We start from the raw sequence: 16,411 nt of genomic DNA on the forward strand, positions 1-16,411 counted from the left end.
ATTCAAGTCAATTTATTGACTTTCTAATGCTTAATAGGTATGAGAATTCTAATTTCACCCACATACCACATTTTGGTTACCTAATTTGTTGGTTTTGGTTCTTTTCTCAAATTTTTAGTCCTTTAGGCAAAATTGCAAATTTTCAATTTTTATGTCCTATTTTGTACTGTTCCATTGGTCATGTTGCTGTTAGAATTTGGCTAAGTTTTCTTCATAGAAATTGTTTCTTATTGTCTTAACTTTATTTCCCTTTTTGAATCACTCCATTTGGAGTTTTGTAGCTCAAGTTATAGCCATTTGAATATGGATGGCCGGATTGGCCTAACCCAGATTTTCTGGGCACCAACTTGGTTCTGGCAGTTTTAGGTCACTAATTTTGGGTGGCTAAATGACTTGGTTAGGGGCATAATTTGGACTTGTATTCTTCATGAAAGTTGTAGAGCTATATCTCAGCTTTCTACTGGTAAAATTTCAGGTCATTTAGACCTGCCTAGCCCAAGTTATAGCCAAATGAACAGAATACTATTCATTTGGTCATTTTTGTACAGGTCAGATTGCCTAATCCGGATTTGGTCAATTTGTTCACTAAGTTTTAGTCACTTTTTGGGCATGATTCCTAAATGAAAAATGTGCCATTTTGTGTCTAGTTTCATTCCCAATTGGCCTCACACCAATTGGGTTGGTAAATTTTTAGTTTTGGTCCCTGAAAGGGACCTTGGTCATGCTGCCTGCAGAATGTCTATAACCAATCCGAATTTCCATTTGGTTCCAACACTTCCAACACAGCACAATTGGTCATACATGACCATTTTTTAGCTCAAACAAGGTCAAATACACCATTTGACCAATTCTCAAAATTTTGTCTCCCAAACCCTAGGTCCAAAACCCTAACTTTCATGCAATTCAAATCTAATGCTTTCCAAACACCAATCCATAGTTTACATACATAATTCAACTTAACTAACCATTCAAATACATCAAATTCAATCATTTCACACCCTAACCTACTGCTGGCCGAATTTCTATTTGGTCCACTATGCTTGATTTTGTTTTGATTGTAAGTTAATTTCTAGGTTACTTAAGCTAAACACAAAAATAATAAACTGAATTTTTCAACTTAAATTACTAACCTCAACTTGGATGTTAAATCTTCAATTCTTCTCCTCTTTTCCTCTTTCTTCCTTGCTCAATCACTTTCTTAAGTTGTGATAATAAGTTTTTGTTAGGAAATTGTGGACAAGATGGGGTTAGGTAGTTGGAAGAAAGCTTGGTTTCAAGCTTTAATGGAGTTTCCTTTCATGGTGAAATGAGGGAGAGGAGCCGACTGTTTTAGTGAGGAAGATGAGAGTGACTTCTTTTTTTTATGTTATTTTTGTCTTAATTAATGGATTTTAACTTAGTCAAATTTGGTAGGAAAAATAAATTTAATTATGACATCATCATTGATGTCACCCATGATGTAATAACCTTTTTCTTTTTCTTTTTCATTTATTTTTCCTTAGTACTTTAATTTAATTCTTGATCCCGAAATTTTTTTTTCTCCGATTTTATTTGACAGTTAGGTCAAGAGTCAGCTCTAGGGGTCAATTGACCAAATTGCCCCTCACCGGTTCGACCCGGTTTGTAAATAATTCAATATTTCTTCTGGATCCCTGACCTAATTATTTGACCGGCTTAACATTTCTTTTTTGTGATTTTCTCTTTTTCACTGTGTTCACAATAGTCCTAAGGACCGCAGCGTCACATTTTACGGTTCGAAATTTGAGTTTAAATTGATTTCGCAATCCTTTCCGAGAAGGTCACCCATCGCTGTGACTCTCAGCTCATTTAATCTCTTTTGTTTTTCTTATTTATACTTAACTATTTGGCAATTACTAATTATTTGCGTTCAGGGCTTCACTAGGTGTTTTAGACGTGGTTCTACTTCTCTTAATTGTCCGGACCGACACCGGTCACCGGAATAGTGAAATATACCAGGCTATACAAATAGGGGTGTTACAATTCTCCCCCCTTTAAAATAAATTTCATCTTGAAATTTTACCTGATATCAATTTCTGAACAGTTGTGGGTGCTGTCTCCTCATGTTCTCCTCTCGTTCCCAAGTAGCCTCCTGGCCCGAATGATGGTTCCACAGCACTTTCACTAACAGTATCTACTTATTCCGTAGCTGCTTCACCTCATAAGCTAGAATCTCTATGGGTTCTTCCTCATATGTGAGGTATAGATTCACTTCAATTTCTTCCACTGGTAGTACATGAGATGGGTCTGATCTATACCTCCTCAACATAGACACATGGAAGACATTATGTATCTTCTCCAACTCTGGAGGTAGTGCCAAATGATATGCCAAAGGACCCACTCTTTCTAGAACCTCATATGGCCTAATGAAACGAGGACTCAGTTTTCCCTTTCTGCCAAATCTCATAATTTTCTTCCAAGGGGAAACCTTGAGGAATACTTTCTCACCTACTGCATACTCAATATCCCTTCTCTTTAAATCAATATAGGACTTATGACGGTCTGATGCAGTCTTAAGTCGATCTCTGATCATCCTGATCTTCTCCTCGGTCTGCTGAACAATTTCGGGCCCAATCATCTTTCTTTCACCTACTTCATCCCAACACAGGGGAGTTCTGCATTTTCTGCCATACAAAGCTTCATATGGAGGCATTCCAATGCTTGATTGGTAGCTGTTGTTGTAAGCAAACTCAATCAAAGGCAAGTGTATGTCCCAACTGCCCTCAAACTCAATCACATAAGCCCGTAGCATGTCCTCTAAGATTTGAATTACCCTCTCAGACTAGCCATCTGTCTATGGGTGGAATGCCGTGCTGAAGTTCAATCTAGTTCCTAGGGCTCTCTGAAGACTACTCCAGAATCTAGAAGTGAACCTAGGATCTCTGTCTGATACGATGGATACTGGCACTCCATGCAGTCTTACTATCTCATCAATGTATAACTTGGCCAATCTTTCTAAACTGTAGTCCATCCGAACTGGCAGAAAATGAGGAGAGTTGGTTAGTCTGTCAACAATGACCCATACTACATCATGACTTTTCCGTGTCTTCGGAAGTCCCATCACAAAATCCATTGTTATTCTCTCCCATTTCCATTCTGGTACTGGTAGTGGATGTAACAAACTAGCTGGTACTTGATGCTCTGCCTTCACTTGCTGACAAGTTAGGCATTTGGAAACAAATTGTGCCACATCTCTTTTCATACCCATCCACCAGTAATGCTCCTTTAGCCCTCTATACATTTTTGTGCCACCAGAGTGTATGGCAAAAGGAGACTCATGTGCTTCCTTCAAAATGATCTTCCTCAAATCAACATCATTAGGAACACACATTCTGCCCTGGTGTAACAGTAGGCCATCATCTCTTATTGAGAATTTTGGTTTCTTGCCCTGCCGAACTTCTTCCAACAGCTTCTGATACTTTTGATTATTCTGAGCAGCCATTCTGATCTGATCAATCAACACTGGCTGTACATGCCATGCAACTGCTGTCTGCCCCTCATCATTAATCTCTAAGCTGGCATGTAATGATCTCAACTCATGTACCATAGACAAAGGAGAAACTCTAAGACTTTCCATAGTCTTGCGACTTAAGGTGTCAACCACAATATTAGCTTTCCCTGGCTGATAGTGTATTAGACAATCATAGTCTTTTATCAACTCTAACCATCTCCTTTGTCTCAAATTCAACTCCTTCTGAGTGCCCAGATACTTCAAACTCTTATGATCTATATAGATATAGCACTTCTCCCCATACAAATAGTGTCTCCAGATCTTAAGAGCGAACACTATAGCTGCAAGCTCCAAATCATGTGTCGGATAATTCCTCTCATGCGGTTTTAGCTGGCGTGATGCATAGGCAATGACATTTCGATCTTGCATCAATACACAGTCTAACCCATTATGAGAAGCATCACTGTAAACTGTATATTCTTTACCCGGAGTAGGTAAAGTCAGGACTGGAGCCTCAGTAAAAAATCTCTTTAATTCATCAAAACTCTGTTGACATTTATCCATCCACTGAAATTTCACATCTTTTCGAAGTAGCTTAGTCAATGGAGATGCCAACATGGAGAATCACTTCACAAATCGACAGTAGTATCTAGCTAAACCCAGAAAACTGCGAATCTCCGTGATATTTCTGGGTGGCCTCCAATAAAGGACAGCTTCTATCTTAGTTGGATCTACCTTGATGCCCTCTACTGATACTACATGCCCCAAGAAAGATATTTTTTTCAGCCAAAATTCACACTTCGACAATTTGGCATATAGCTGTTTCTCCCTCAAAGTCTGCAGTACAATCCGCAGATGTCTATCATGCTCTTCTGCACTCCTCGAATAGACCAATATATCATCTATGAATACCACAACAAACTGATCGAGGTATGGTCTGAAAACAGTATTAATCAGATCCATAAAAGTAGCCGGAGCATTAGTTAACCCGAATGGCATGACCAAGAACTCATAATGGCCATAACGGGTTCTGAAGGCAGTTTTAGGAATACTCTGCTCTTGTACTTTCAGCTGATAATAACCTGATCTCAGGTCAATTTTGGAGAACACAGCTGCACCCCTCAACTGATCAAACAAGTCATCAATGCGGGGTAATGGATATCTATTCTTTATTGTCACCTTATTCAACTGCCGATAGTCAATACATAAGTGGAGAGTGCCATCTTTCTTCTTAACAAACAACACTGGCGCTCCCCAAGGTGACACACAGGGGTGGATAAAGCCCTTATCAAGCAGCTCTTGCAACTGCACTTTCAACTCTTTCAATTCTGCAGGTGTCATTCTATATGGTGTTATAGAGATTGAGTCTACACCTGGCATAACATCAATCTCAAACTGCACTTCTCTTTCTGGAGGCAATCCTAAAAATTCATCAGGAAACACATCCGAAAAGTCACATACCGTAGGGATGTCCCTCAGTGGTGGACTCCCCACTTGGGTGTCTATCACATGTGCCAAGTATGCTTCACACCCCTTTCTAATCATCCTTCTGGCTAGTGCAGCCGAAATGATGTTTGATGGCAGTAAATACCTCTTCCCATGTATTACGACATCATCGTACAGAGGGAGACCAAAAGTAACTGTCTTCAGTCTACAGTCAATCATGGCGTAATGCCTGACTAACCAATCCATGCCCAAGATAATATCATAATCTCTGAAGGGCATTTCAATCAAATCTGATAGAAAAACATGTCCTTAGATCACTAAAGGACAGTCTCTATAGATTATGTTGACTCGAACCTCTTGTCCTAATGGACTAGTTACTAGCACTTCAAAACCCATTTTGACACACAAAACAGCAAGTGAACTGACTATGCTAGCACTAACATATGAGTGGGTTGAACCCGGATCAAACAACACAAATACTTTTTGATCAAAGATAGAGAATGTACCGGCTACAACATCAAAAGTCTCAGCTTCTTCTCGCTGTCTCATCGTCTAAACCCTGGCTGAAGCACTTTCTTGTGCTGACTGACCAATAGTACCTTGACTGCCCGAAACATTGCCTCTACCTCTGCCTCTTCCTCTGCCAACTGGTTGTGAACTTCTGGTAGCAGGACTCTGAATAGATCCTTCTGCAGTAGTAGGAGCTGGACCAAATCTAGAAGCACTAGTGTAGTCTTTAGCAAGATGCCCTTGCCTCCACAGTTAAAACAGGCTCCTGTTGCCCAATAGCATTCTCTCTCATGAATCTTGCCATAAGTCTCACAGGGGTAGGGAGGTTGTGAACCCCTGCTCGATTACTGACCAGACCTAGGGGGTCTCTATCCAGAGAATCCGCCCCTTCCAAACCTTCCACCTCGACCTCTGCTAGGTCCACCAAATTTCTTCTTCTTTCCAGAGGTACCATTAGGACTTTGCTTTACTGACTTTTCCCCCTTGTCTTTCTCTGATTTTTCAGCTTTCTCTAATTTTTCTTTTGCTAGGGTCGCTTCTGATTCAATTCTTTCCAACTCAAGTGCTTGAGAAATGAGCTCTGAGAAATTACTGTGTCTAAATCTCACTACTTGCATCCGTAGGCTGGGCTTCAAACCCGTCTCAAATTTCTTGCACCTTTCCTTGCTAGTAGAAAGGAGACTCCCAGCATAGTGGCTTAAGAGGGAGAACTCCCTCTCATACTCTGCCACTGATCTATTGCCTTGTTTTAGACTCAGAATTCTTGTAGTTTCTGATCAACATATGCATCTGGGACATATTTTCGTCTGAACTCTCTGATGAAGTCATCCCAGGTCAGTACTGGTGGTTCAGCCAAGCTGTGGGGGATGGTCTTCCACCAATCATACGCATCCCCTTGCAGTAGCGATACTGAGTATTCAAATTTCATCTCTTTTGGGCAGTGTAGCTTCTTGAACACTCTGTCCATTCTTTCTAACCACTACTCTGCCTCTAAAAGGTCTACTGTACCCTTGAAATCTGTCGCCCCATATTTCAACAGCTTGTCATACTGTCTGACTGGAGCTTGAGGTTGCACCACAGTAGTCTGGGGTGGAGCTTGAGCAGGCATACCCCTAGCCATTTTCTAAAACATTGCCGCCATCTGCTGTGCGAACTGTGCAAGAAACGGCAGCATTTGTGGGGCTGATGCCACTAACCCACTAACATTCTGTAGAGCTGGGGCTTCCCCTTGTGCCTCAGCTTCAACAGATTGCTAATTGAGCGATCCCCTTCTTCCATAACAGTCTGGAGTAGGATATCTCCTGAACAAATAATACAAGGAGATTTCCCTCTGTTAGTTCATATTTATGATGTAATATGCTGTATGTAACGAATAAGGACATTGAGCAATTGTACTTAACAAAGAAAAGACACAAATTCACAAGTTAAAACATACTTCAAAATTTTGCTCTCATACCACTAAAACATGTCACACCTTACCCCTCTGTAAGGCATAACATGATCCTTTAGAATACCTAATGAACTACCGAACTTCACCTACCGATAACTCATTAAGTACTCTACAAGGGATTTTAAAACAATTTTCTTACTTTTTATAAGTGGTGAGCATTTTCTAATAGGTATCAAAATATTTAATTAGAGTTTGAAAACTAGTTAAGATTTTTGTCCCATTTTATTTTTCCGCAAATTTTATAAAAATTTCGGCAGAGTGCCGTCTGTATTTTGAGAAAACAGTTCTTTAAACACCTGTAAAAAAAGCACTTCCAATAATTTATCTCAACAACTTCATCAATTCAACATCCATCTCAACTAATTTCAACATCATTTCTCAATTTCCAAAATTCAACATCATCAAAATACTATAATTCAATTTCATTTAAATTAAAATAAAATATTTCTATTCATATTTCAATAAGATAAAACAATTTATATACATCATTCCAAAAATTTACATTAGGAAAAATCCAAACCAAAATTAATTACAAGCTTTATACAACTGCTCATGACCATTTCCTATATTTACATACATTACATACATCAAAATAATTTTTACAATCAGGGTATATAAAATATACCCGATAAAACTTCAGGGAAGGTGGCTCCACAATCCTTAACAGCTCACTCTGCTGCTCCTCTAGTCTCTATATCTGCGACAGCAATAACAGCCATCGCTGAGTACTATGACTCAGTGGTGCACAACATACTAAAATAATCTTTATGCGGAATTTAAATCACACTTATTCAAAAATTAAACTGAACGTGAGATATAAATTTCAAACATGATTTACAAGATTTTAATCCAACAATTTTATTTCGAAAGCCTCAAAACAATTTCATAAAAACACACAGTTATATCATGCCATTCAAAACAAATATCATCTCAGTAGCCAGAGGCTAAGGAGAAGTCACAACACAAGGCTAGCTAGCTCAAATATATGGGAACCCATTATTTTTCTTCTTCTACTGGCACACACCTCAACACTTCAGCCAAAGAAGGAATCAAAATTCGAAATTGATTTCTTCCACTAGTCATGCTAGTGAGGTATTCAAATATATGGTCATGACACTGTGGTTTCAAAACTATCTTAACAATTTCCTAAATATTTATTGCCATTTCAAACACAAACAATTAATCTTTCAACAATTTAAATCAAAAGCATAATAAACTTTTCAATTCAATTGTGTCACAATTTCATATCTCAATTCATTCAAAACAATGTGCAGAAGAAAATTTATAAAAATTTTATGTTGTGCACAAACCTTATACGAGTCACCTCTTAACCTTGACTCGATGCCTCGGGTTCTTTCCCGGTATTCCTTTCCACTAAAACACACAGTTTCACAGTGTTTCAGTATCACAATTTATCATAACTCCAAAAATAAATTCAAATCTACTTATACCTAGCTTTAATATTCTAAACTTGACGTTTTTTAAAATTTATATTTCGGGGTTACTATTCATGACACTATTCAAGTCAATTTATTGACTTTCTAATGCTTAATAGGTATGAAAATTCTAATTTTACTCACATACCACATTTTGGTTACCTAATTTGTTGGTTTTGGTTCTTTTCTCAAATTTTAAGTCCTTTAGGCAAAATTGTAAATTTTTAATTTTGGTGTCCTATTTTGTACTATTCTATTGGTCATGTTGCTGTTAGAATTTGACTAAGTTTTCTTCATAGAAATTGTTCCTTATTGTCTTAACTTTATTTACCTTTTTGAATCACTTCATTTGAAGTTTTGTAGCTCAAGTTATAGCCATTTGAACATGGCTGGCCGGATTGGCCTAACCCAAATTTTCTGGGCACTAACTTGGTTCTGGCAGTTTTAGGTCACTAATTTTGGGTGGCTAAATGACTTGGTTAGGGGCATAATTTGGACTTGTATTCTTCATAAAAGTTGTAGGGCTATATCTCAGCTTTCTACTGGTAAAATTTCAGGTCATTTAGACCTGCCTAGCCCAAGTTATGGCCAAATGAACAGAAATGGTCATTTTTGTACAGGTCAGATTGCCTAATCCGGATTTAGTCAATTTGTTCACTAAGTTTTAGTCACTTTTGGGCATGATTCCTAAATAAAAAATGTGTCATTTTGTGTCTAGTTTCATTCTCAATTGGCCTCATATCAATTGGATTGGTAAATTTTCAGTTTTGGTCCCTGAAAGGGACCTTGGTCATACTACTTGCAGAATGTCCATAACCAATCTGAATTTCCATTTGGTTCCAACACTTGCAACACACCACAATTGGTCATACATGACCATTTTTCAGCTCAAACAAGGTCAAACACACCATTTGACCAATTCTCAAAATTTTGTCTCCCAAACCCTAGGTCCAAAACCCTAACTTTCATGCAATTCAAATCTAATGCATTCCAAACATCAATCCATAGTTTACATACATAATTTAACTTAACCAACCATTCAAATACATCAAATTCAATCATTTCACACCCTAACCTACTGCTGGCCGAATTTCTATTTGGTCCACCATGCTTGATTTTGTTTTGATTGTAAGTTAATTTCTAGGTTACTTAAGCTAAACACACAAATAATAAACTGAATTTTTCAACTTAATTTACTAACCTCAACTTGGATGTTAAATCTTCAATTCTTCTCCTCTTTTCCTCTTTCTTCCTTGCTCAATCACTTTCTTACGTTGTGATAACAAGTTTTTGTTAGGAAATTGTGGACAAGATGGGGTTAGGCAGTTGGAAGAAAGCTTGGTTTCAAGCTTTAATGGAGTTTCCTTTCATGGTAAAATGAGGGAGAGGAGCCGGCTGTTTTAGTGAGGAAGATGAGAGTGGCTTTTTTTTTATGTTATTTTTGTCTTAATTAATGGATTTTAACTTAGTCAAATTTGGTAGGAAAAATAAATTTAATTATGACATCATTATTGATGTCACCCATGATGTAATAACCTTTTTCTTTTCCTTTTTTTTTTCATTTATTTTTCCTTAGTTCTTTAATTTAATTCTTCATCCCGAAATTTTCTTTTCTCCGATTTTATTTGACAGTTAGGTCAGGAGTCAACTCTAGGGGTTAATTGATTAAATTGCCCCTCGCCGGTTCGACCCAGTTTGCAAATAATTCAATATTTCTTCCGGATTCCTGACCTAATTATTTGACTGGCTTAACATTTCTTTTTTGTGATTTTCTCTTTTCTACTGTGTTCGCAATAGTACTAAGGACCGCAGTGTCACAATTTACGGTTCGAAATTTGAGTTTAAATCCACTTTGCAATCCTTCCCGAGAAGGTCACCCATCGCTGTGACTCTCAGCTCATTTAACATCTTATGTTCTGTTTTTCTTATTTATACTTAACTATTTGGCAATTACTAATTATTTGCGTTCAGGGCTTAAGTAGGTGTCTTAGACGTGGTTCTACTTCTCTTAATTGTTTGGACTGACACCGGTCACCGGAATAGTGAAATATATCAGGCTATACAAATAGGGGTGTTATAAGGCCACTAACATAAAACCCTAATTTATAATGGGTATTCGACCCATACACTCTGACCTAATATGATAGAGATAGCAGTAACCCAAAGCATTGCAACCAAGCAAATCATCAATCTCGGAGACAACATCCAGAGCGAATAATGACTAAGAGTCTGTTTGGTTTAACTGTTGAATACAGCTGATAATTGTTAGCTGGTAGCTGATGATAGCTGATTTATGTTAAGTGTTTCGTAAAACTATGTTTAGCTGTTGCTGTTGATATGTGAAATGACCAATAAGGGTATATGTTATATAATTTATTTTATTATTGAAATAAATATAAAATTATAAATTTATTATATTATATTATTTATTTTATTATTAAATTAATATATTATATCATTTATTATATTATTAAAATAAAAATATAATTATTAATCTATTATATTATATTATTTATTTTATTATTGAAATAAGAAAATAATTAATTTTTTTTAAAAATAATTAAATAATTTAAAAAATATAAATAAAATAATAAAGTAATTATTATTGTTGATAAAGGAAAAACTTATAATTAATTTTAAGTTTTTAGATATAAATAAATATTTTATGTTTTATGTTATTAATAAAAAGTATTTTAACAAAATTGAAATGTGTTAATTAAAATGTTAAAATTATAAATATAAAATATAAAAGTATTAATAATATTATTTTCGGGTTAAATAAAAAATGATAATATGGTCAAAATAGAAAATAAAATCAAATCAGCTATCAGGGAGAAACAACTCTAAAAATAGAGCTGATACAAACTGCAGCTGATGGGTATCATATCAGCTACCCATCAGCTATCAGCTTTATTTTTTAAAACTTACCAAACACTCTAGTTCACCTGTTTGGGTGTCTATCAGCTATCAGCTGCACCCAACAGGTGAACCAAACACCCCCTAACAAAAACAGTCTCCTACTCTTATTGCCATGCATCCGAAGATTAAAGAAACTCTTCTAACCATTGTCATCTTTCAGAGCTTCAAGGTAGTTGAACCAAAACCTCAGGCCAAAGTAAACAACACACCATCAGAGCATCTCAAAAATGTGGAGGAAGGAGGGGGCGAACCTCTCGGCAACCCATTCTGCCTTACAAGCTAACTTTGAACCTAATGAGGTAATAATCACCCCTAAGCAAAAACCCTTACACCATCAAACCCAAAAGAAAGCACCAATGCTTGATTTGCCCTTAGTCCATTAAAATTGAACTCAATAAATAGAACTGCATTCACGGTAAGACACCACCTCGTTGCCCAGAAGGCCTACAATCTTCGCAAGTTTCTCGAATACCCTCTCAACTTAGCATAGTCTTGCAAGCAACAAAACAAACCTAAAACAATATATACAACCCCACCAGATTAAGGGAGTGTTACACCATATCTAGAGAGGGTGAAGGAGAGCCATCCTCCACCCATAGGGCGAGAGACAGTTGATGAACCCTGGCGACGACTAGACCCAGTGTCTTAGAAGAAAGGAAAAACTCGAGAAATTTTCTCTCTAAACAAAGAGAGAGGGAGATTTTTTGTTGTAATTTTATTTAAAAATATGTTCATGTAGTAATGACATAATAAAAATAAGTAAAACAATGTCACTAATACCATGACAACCTAATATCAAAAAGAAAAAAAAATAGAGTTTTACACACATTATATATTAATATGATTATGTATGATTATCAAATACATTACAGTAATTATAGTGTTGTACTGTTAATTTTTTAATTTTATAAATAATATAAAAAATAAAAAATATTTTAGTCCGTATAAAAATTGATCCCATCGTTTCTATTTTTATATATATTATAGATAAATACATATGAATGTAATATTTTATTTTATTTTTCTTAAGGAAAACACACACAAAACAAGAACACACTCCTTATTAAAATTGTGATAATTTTAATATATATTCATTTTTATTGTGTTATTTAATGTTTATTTAATTAAACATGCCACTATTATAAGCTTGATTTTGTGTAAAAATTAGTTTAATAACCATTAAACTAAATATTTTATATCTAAATTCATACACTTATGCACACATTAATTTATTCTACACATACTTTGATATAAATATTTAATTTAATATTATTAAATTTATTTTCATATAAAATCAAATTCATACTTGTCAAAAAAAAATCAAATTTATATTACATATATCCTTTAATTAAATCATTTTTACTATATATATATATATATATATATATATATATATATATAAAATCAAACACATTGTACTTATAAGGCATTTTATGTTTATTTTAATATTATATAATTTATGTAAATAGTACAATAATTACCTACCCGTATAGTCTGACTTAATGAAACATCTTAAAATCTGTTACTTTAGAAAAATGTAAAGAGTATTAACTAACACAATAATCTCGCCATTGAGTTATCTTCGCTTAGTGCTAATATCCAACATTTACTATCGTGTTAAAAGTTTAAACGATTAATAGAGTCGCAATTCAAACTCTTTATAGTATAATAATTCAAAGGTTATAGGTTGAAGAGATTTGGGTATGATATTTACCCACTGAACTATATTCACTTGATGCCAATAGATCTCAACCTATAAAACTAGTTGTTTATGAAAGAGAAAAGAAAATTATTTATCCTATTTATTTAATTAATTGAGAAAGTTGACCTTTTAAATTTGTAGATGTTAAGAATAACAAGTGATTAAAGATGGGTTTTGTTTCATTGAGAGGTTAATTGCCATAAAATCTAAAGATTTTTCTTTTTAAATATAAAATTGTAATTATCAATATACTTAAAAACATTAAATTAATATTTTTTTTTGGACACGAAGGGAATTAAATTAATATTAATTAGAAATAATCTGATGAATTTTTTATTTTCAAAATGTAAAAAATGAAAAATTTCATCAAATTTACTCTTCTCATAGTTATCATTTTTATGGTAAAAAAAATAATTACTTTTTACTATGTTGTTTATTATTTATTATTTTGTTTATTGAGTCTTTATTAAATAAAAAATATTAAACTAATTAAATTAAATTAATTTGCTAAATAAAAAGAGGCCAGCATTTAAAAAAAATAAAAAATAAAATTTTTATTAAATGAAAAGAGAACATAATTTTTTAGTATAAAATTTCATACTATTACAATTTTATATAAGAAAATTTAAGATAAATTAATTATCCAAAATATAATAACAATTATCTTAATTTAAAAAATTTAATCGCATTGACAGAGTATTTGATTTAGCCATTTGATGGAAAGCACACTCCACTCGATAGTATTCTACCATTATTAGTTGGAATTATGCTGACATGTCAAAGCTTGTAGGAGTAAATAAAAGTGTACCTCAACCATTTTTAAGTTGATTTTTTTTAAGATTTAATTATTTTTGGGATATAATAGAATATACTACTCTACAATTTTTTTTAAAAAAATATAATTATGTAAACAATTAAGTAAAAGAAAAAGAGACATGTATATCACTACAAGAAATTAAAAAAATAGCTAAAAAAATTATCAATCAAATATGTCTATGTTTCATTAGTAATCAGGATTATCGATAAATTACCAACAGAATTTTTCCATTCACAACTTCTAGCATAGGTAATTTTTACCAATGAAAAAATATTGTCACTAAATTTATTGACGAATTATTTTGTAGGTAAATTAGGATTTTTTTTATAAGTAATTTCATAAGAGATTGTACGCTTATAAATTATCAATTATTTATAGACAATATTTTTCGTTGGTAATTACTGACAACACCAAATTATCATAGGTAATTACTAACGATAACTTTTCGTAACTAATTTTTATTCCATATTTTTTAATTTAATTTTTTACTTTTTAATTTAAATTAACTTTTAAATTTAATTTAATTTTTACATTTAATTTAAAATTTTAGTTTAATTTAAAATTTAAAATTATTTTTAATTTTTAAAATTTTTTTATTATTTTCAAATTAAATATTAAATATTAATTATTTTAATTTAAATGTAAAATTATTTTTTAATTTTTTAAAATTTAAATGATTTAAAAAAAAAATTATTAGTGAGGCTCAAAGTATGCCTCACATAGTAGCTATGCCACAATTAGCCTATGTTGAGAAATATTTTTCTTTTCATAGAGAAACTTACTTATCTCCTATCTATTCACAAAATAATGTGAGAATTTCATATTTTTTGTGATTTACCAATAAATTACTGATAAAATCGAGTTCGTTAGTAATTACCGATGAACAATTTTTATAGGTAAAAATTTTTAGACTTTTTAAAATTTTTCATTCTATTTTATTCTTAGTATTATTGACTAAATACAATTCATTAATAATTACTGATGATAGATTTTTATAGGCAATTTATTTTAAAAATTTTATTTTCTATTTCTTTTTTAATATTACCAATAAAAAATAAGAAATTTTCATAGGTATTTATTTAAAATTTTATATTTTATTTTTTCCTTAATATTATCTATAAAAAATTAGTTCGTTAATAATTACTAATGAAAAATTTTCGTAGGTAAAATTTTTTAAGTTTTTTAAAATTTTTTGGTTTCTATTTTCTTTTTAGTATTACTGACTAAATATGGTTCGTTGGTAATTATCGACAAAAAATTTTTATAGGTATTTATTTTATTTTTTTTTATTTTCTTTTTAATATTACCTACAAAAAACGAGTTTATTGGTAATTACTGACGAAAAATTTTTATAAGTAAAATTTTTTAAACTTTTTAAAATTTGTTGTTTCTATTTTCTTCTTAATAATACTGACTAAATATGTTTTGTTGATAATTACTGACAAAATAATTTCGTAGGTAAAATTTTTAAAGCTTTTTAAAATTTTTCTTTTATATTTTCTTCTTAGTATTACCGACTAAATACAGTTCATTGGTAATTATCGACGATAGATTTTTGTAGGTAATTTATTTTAAAAGTTTTATTTTCTATTTCTTTTTTAATATTACCGACCAAAAATAAGTTCATTGGTAATTACCAATGAAAAATTTTCGTAGGTATTTATTTTAAAATTTTATTTTCTATTTTCTTCTTAATATTACTTACAAAAAATGAGTTCGTTGGTAATTACAAACGAAAAACTTTCATAGGTAAAATTGTTTAAGTTTTTTAAAATTTTTCGTTTCTATTTTCTTTTTAGTATTATAAATTAAATATGGTTCGTTGGTAATTACCGATGAAAAATTTTCTTAGGTATTTATTTTAAAATTTTATTTTTTATTTTTTTTAATATTATCTACAAAAAACGAGTTTGTTGATAATTACCGAATAAAAATTTTCATAGGTGAAAATTTAAAAATTTTTGTTTCTATATTCTTCTTAGTATTACCAACTAAATATGTTTCGTTAGTAATTACCGATGAAAAATTTTCATAGGTAAAATTTTTTAAACTTTTTAAAAGTTTTCTTTTTTATTTTTTTTAGTATTACCGATCAAATATGATTCGTTTGTAATTATCGATGAAAAATTTTCATAGGTATTTATTTTAAAATTTTATTTTTTATTTTCTTTCTAATATTACCTGCAAAAAATGAGTTCATTAGTAATTACCGATGAAAAATTTTTATAAGTAAAAATTTTTAAGTTTTTTATTTTTCTTTTTAATTTTCTTTTTAATATTACCAACTTAATACGAATTAGTCGGTAATTACCAATGAATATTTTCGTCAGTAATTACTAATGAATCTTTTTGTCGGTATTTTTTTTTATTTAGTTGCTAATTTTATCACAATATTAGGCATCACTTATACCGCGAAATTGCATTGTAGATAATGGGTTTGTTGGTAATCGGTCGGTAATTTTATCGGTGCAAATTGATTTAGATTTTTTCTCTTTTTCCTCTGTAAAAAGTCAATAAATCATCGATAAATTTATAACGAAATTCTGTGGTCGATAATTTTTTTAGTTATTTTTAAAATTTGTTATAGTGTATGATAATAATCAATTTCTTTTAACAATAATTTAAATAATTACTTTTTCAAAAAAAATTAAATGATCCTTAA

The sequence above is a fragment of the Hevea brasiliensis genome, chromosome 12, assembly GCF_030052815.1.
Source record: "Hevea brasiliensis isolate MT/VB/25A 57/8 chromosome 12, ASM3005281v1, whole genome shotgun sequence".
Taxonomy (NCBI): domain Eukaryota; kingdom Viridiplantae; phylum Streptophyta; class Magnoliopsida; order Malpighiales; family Euphorbiaceae; genus Hevea; species Hevea brasiliensis.